The sequence below is a fragment of the Taudactylus pleione genome, unplaced genomic scaffold (genome assembly GCF_031769625.1).
Source record: "Taudactylus pleione unplaced genomic scaffold, aTauple2 ptg000268l, whole genome shotgun sequence".
Lineage (NCBI taxonomy): Eukaryota > Metazoa > Chordata > Amphibia > Anura > Myobatrachidae > Taudactylus > Taudactylus pleione.
In genome coordinates, this window is record NW_028284670.1 from 2,333,528 (window position 1) to 2,338,879 (window position 5,352).

The window sequence follows — 5,352 nt, forward strand, 5'->3', positions numbered from 1 at the left end:
ATTTGTAATTGTAATTTATCATTGCAAAAATATTCAACAATGTGATGTAGTCTAAATGATTATACATTGGTGGCTTTAGTATCTTGTGAATATTCTAAAAGTTGGCACTCCAATTGTTATGCCTAGCCCTAGGATAGGTGAGCAAATATTGACCTTGCACAATATCACACAATGCCATCATGATAGGAATCAAGTAGTGGGTATTGTAAGATTGATTTTAGTTTGATCATACTGTAGTCTACAGCAGTGGTTCTCAAACTCGGTCTTTAGGACCCCACACAGGTCATGTTTTCCATGTCACCCAGATGGGGCACAGGTGTATTCCTTACTCATCGACACATTTTAAAAGATCCACAGGTGGAACTAACTAATTTGCCTCTCTATCTGTGAGGAGACCTGGAAAACATGCACTGATTGGGGTCCTGAGGACCGAGTTTGAGAACCTGTTGTCTACAGGATTTACAATACAGTATATAGTATATTTAGCAATATAAATGGAGTATGTGATATTGTCATTCAGGGATATTGGTGTCACCCCTAGCAATCAATATACTCTTAGGTAATTTTTACACAGTGTCACTTTGTCAGTCGCTTGAAGGAAACTTTAGCATCCAAATATATCACTCAATTATTCCCATACACAGTACAATTAATTTCTGGTATAAGTCACAAAAGCTCATTTATTTCTAGTAGGCAGTTTGATCTTCAGTCTTGAGTATCGGCTCGGTATGTTTTTGGCATTCATCAAGTCAACATGAGAATGTCAACAAGGTCCGTATGTCGACATGCAGCATGTTTATATGTTTTGCATGTCATTATTGAGCAGGTTGACAATCAGCATATCGGCAGTACAGCTGTGTCTTACAGGTCTGGTGCTATCAGGTAATGTGGAAGTCTGGTAGTGTCATATGGACCAGCAGTTACAGTGGTGAGTACTATAACCCCTATTCCTCACCCTAATACTAAACCTAATCCTCACACTAATGTCAGCATTCTTCAGATTGTCATCATTTGCCATGTCAAAATTTCAACAATGTTGACAATATTAGTGTCAAAATTTTGAAAGTCGACCATGGTGACTGTATACCTCAAGTATAAAAATAATAAACAGGTGTTGATAATTGCCTGTACATGGGTATAACGTGACTGGTAAGTAACTGGTAGGAATCAGGTAACCTGACTGGTTCAGGATGTATGTGTATAATTGATACATAGGGAGCTGCACTATCAAAGATTACTTTCTACTGTGAAGCCTGTCCTGACTCCAACTTTATTATTTTACATTACTCCAAGCAAGCTCTCAACATTATGACAAAGGGTGATATGCTCCATATACACAAAGTAGCCACTCTCTTTGGGCTCTATTTATTTACATTATTTTTACAAAAATAAAGTGAAAAAGGGTGTTTTCACACCCTTTTCACATTATTTTAGTTTCACCTGTAGTTATTACAGGGCAATTGGAGTAGAATTAGTAAAATTCTACTCCAACCCCTAAGTATCACTTATTTTTAGTAAAGCAGATCGCATTTCCCATAATTGTAATGGGAAATGTGATCCGACCAGAGTTACTAAAAATAAATTGTAAAAAAATACCGGGGGAATCCCTGTGATAATAACGCCACCTGGAGGTGGCGTTATCCAGGGTCTCCCCCAGTTACCGGGCTCCCACTCTGCTCTAATGGGGAGAGCAGAGGTGGGAGCTGGTACCAGTAATCAGCTGTGTGGTCTAAACAGACCGCAAGCTGATTGCTGTAAAAAAAAGAAAAAAAAAATAGTAAAAAAAAAAATTACTTACCTGACTCCAGGGACCGGTGATCGTGCCTCCGGTGATGGCTCCTCTCCGGTCAGCTGGTCTCCCACAGTGCACTGCTGCCCGGTCATCAGGTGATCGGGCCCCAGTGCAGTATGGGAGATCACCTGATTGGGAAGCCCGGAGAAGATCACCGGAGGCCTGTAGGATGCAGGTAAGTGTAATGAAGGGAGGGGGGGTCGCAGGGGGGAGTGGGTGTCATGGGGGTCTGTGACCGCAGGGGGCAGGGCTTAGCACCGGGGGGCAGGGCTTAGCATCGGTTGGGGGTAGCAGCGACTGTGGGTCGGCGCATGCGCGGGCTCTAAGTCGCGGTATTTTTTCTGAAAATACCGCGACTAGAGTGCGGATGGGATCCGCAGGGACAGAGCTTTATCGCAAGCTCTGTCCCTGCAAGGGATTTATAGTAAATCCCTGTGATATTGCCTGAATTCGCAATGCGAATTCACTCGGTAATATCACACAACAATCCGCATTCAATATGCAGATTGTAGTAAATAGAGCCCTTTATATATTAATTGTGCTTGCTTGGGATGAGCTAAAATCCAATCCTCAATTAACAAAGAGGTCTTTGTACTGTGATGTCTTCTAAAGACAGATTATTGACTGACAGCATGAGAATTAAAATGAAGATCAAAATTAATTTGTGAAGTGTATAGTACAGGGGATAAACTCACCTACAATGTAAAGGGAAAATGGAAATCTCAGATACTCCAAACATTGTTAAGCCTGATTTAGTTTTACTTCATGATTCATATTGACAGAGATAAGACCCTTATGTCATAAAAGACACTAGTATTAAGAAATTCAAAGCAGCTTTGTCTATGAACAAATAGAGAGGGGTAAGCATATTGCTTAGTAAGCATATCCAATACACCATTCATTACAGTCAATGTGAAGGTAGATTTGTATTTATTATAGATTAAATTGAATATGTTAAATGTAATTTAACCAGCTGTTAGGGGGGTCACATAATATTATGCTGTGTTTTCAACAACATTGGTGTCTATGTTTTGGACAGCTCATTTTGGGAAGGTATAGCATGCTATAGAATCAGGACATTAACAGGAGCAGAGTTTGTCTCATTGATTAGTGTATACAGCATGTGAGCTGGATACAGCTTACATTCCCATCCTATACATATACCAAATATATATGTGTCCTCTTATACCTATTATCTTTGCGTCATAAGGTGCGAGATACTTGACAGACAGAGACACTCAAACATAGTGGAGTGATCCTTTTTTTAAAATCTGAACTCTTTTTACACAAGTTTGAGACTCATTGGTACACAGATGTACAGGTTCTGTAAGCCCCAGTGGTCACTGTATGATAGATACTATATGTAGTATTGTCACATCTAGTTGTTATAGCAGTGCAAATAAATTGCACATTTTGAGTGAAAAAGAAATTCTGTGTTGATCAGTCACACATAGCCTAGTGCACCAATGGGGACTATTTGACATCACTTGAGCCACAGTATTTGTGGATACATTTGTAAGATTTGAGGCAATTCTTTGAAGTGCCAGTTGTGGAGAGTTGTATTCTAAATGTAGACTACCCTAATCAGGGTCGGTTCAAGGCTTTTTGGCACCCTAGGCATTTCTTCAACCTTGCGCACTACCCCCCACCCTCGGATAGCTACACAGGCACTTATGCAGTGCCCCCAGTAGTGCCACTTATACAGTGCCACCAGGAGTGGTCCCCCTATGCAGTGCCCCTTATATAGTGCCCCAGGTAGTGGTCCCCCTATGCAGTGCCCCTTATATAGTGCCCCAGGTAGTGGTCCCACTATGCAGTGCCCCTTATATAGTGCCCCAGGTAGTGGTCTCCCTATGCAGTGCCCCTTATATAGTGCCCCAGGTAGTGGTCCCACCAGTACAGTGCCTCCAGTAGTTGTCCCCCCAGCTGTGCCCCCAGTAGTTGTCCCCCCAGCAGTGCCACCAGTGGTAGGTCCCCCCAGCAGTATCCCCAGCAGTGATACCAGGGCCAGACATATGTAAAACAAAAAAACTCCACTTACCTTAATCCCCACTCTGGCATCCACTCCTCTGTCCTCCCAGGCCGGCCCACTCTGCATGATTGGAGAGACATCATGACATCTCTCCCATCACCCACTGTGGCAGCCGGAAAATGGAGCTCATGAGTGAGCTCCAGCCCGACATCGGCAGTGGGCACAGCAGCTATGTGTTTGTTAATAGTAGTGTAGTGCGCACTGCACTTATGTGTGGTCCACACTACACATCAATCCAGAGGTGCCCTGCAGTGGCCGTGCTCTTAGGAAGCTGCCTAAGTTTGCCTAGTGGTAGCGCCAGCTGACAAAGTCAAGCATCCCTTGGAAGGAGAAAATAACTCATGGGCTAATAAACTGTTAGGGAAGATCCAATTTCAGTTCCATAACCTGAGAGTACACTATTGAGAAGTACATATATGGATATGTACCTATACACGGCAAGGCAGTCTCCCGATTCAGTTATGTGCTAAGGACAGTGAGTACAAATCATACATTACAATCTCAAACATGTGTCTCTCAGCCAGAGGTCTGATGTCAAGGAATATATAGGAGATTGCATCTCTCCTCAATAGGGAGAGATAGTGCTAAGCAAAGCTAGCTTACAGCAAAAAAAATTTCCCCAGAAGGCCTTATCTCACAACCGCAGTATAACTTGACCTAGATTGTCTTATAATACTGTGTACTTTCATGGACTCGGTTCCAGAAAAAGGTGTATCAGCTATTAAAGTGGTAACCACATGTATTGCACTTAATACTAGCCAAAGGTCGAAAATTGATCTGTGAAGCCATATTTCTAACCCATATGACCTCTCGTGCAATACATTGAGTAAGTGGGCCCCGAGAGCAAACCAATATATTGATACAATCTTGTAAGTGGACCTGACCAGAGGCTGTAGTTATGGTAGGTATAATCTGAATACCTAAACAACAGAGCAGTAACATTTCATTTTTCTGGACCAAAGAAGATCATGGAACACAAGAGTATGGTAAAACACTACACACCTCTAAAGTTACACACACATATATATATATATATATATATATATGTGTGTGTGTGTATAAGTATATATATATATATATATATATATGTGTGTGTGTGTGTGTATGTATATATATATATATATATATATATATATACAGTATATATGTGTATATATATATATATATATATATATATATACAGTAAACACATACACATCAAACATGTACAAATATACTTTTGTTCCAAGTCTGCATTCTGATAAATGGCAATGCTGCAAGAACTGTACCGGTCTTGAAAGTATTGCTATACCAGGTCAATGTGTAGAATGGACAGAGCAAGTTCTTCCAATTCCCAGTCCAGAAAATGTATTTGATACAGTATATGGACCCAGATAGGGGGCAATGGCAGCTAGTGAGCTTGGGTCAGATCTGGAACCCATGCCATGCAGTAAGTGACAATGCTCTAACCATATATGTGTTGTAAATTCTGCAGGGACCTTCTATCTTTGTCAAAGGGAGTGCAACCTTCCCTCCTTACATACAACAT

The 5,352-nt window shown here is 41.4% G+C and overlaps 1 non-coding gene across 1 annotated transcript; it reads right to left on the bottom strand.

Moving 5' to 3' along the window:
* Nucleotides 1-5,228: 5,228 nt before the first annotated feature.
* Nucleotides 5,229-5,352, bottom strand: LOC148513859 (U6atac minor spliceosomal RNA). Its single transcript, XR_015880139.1, has one exon. It is a non-coding gene; the product is annotated as a U6atac minor spliceosomal RNA (small nuclear RNA).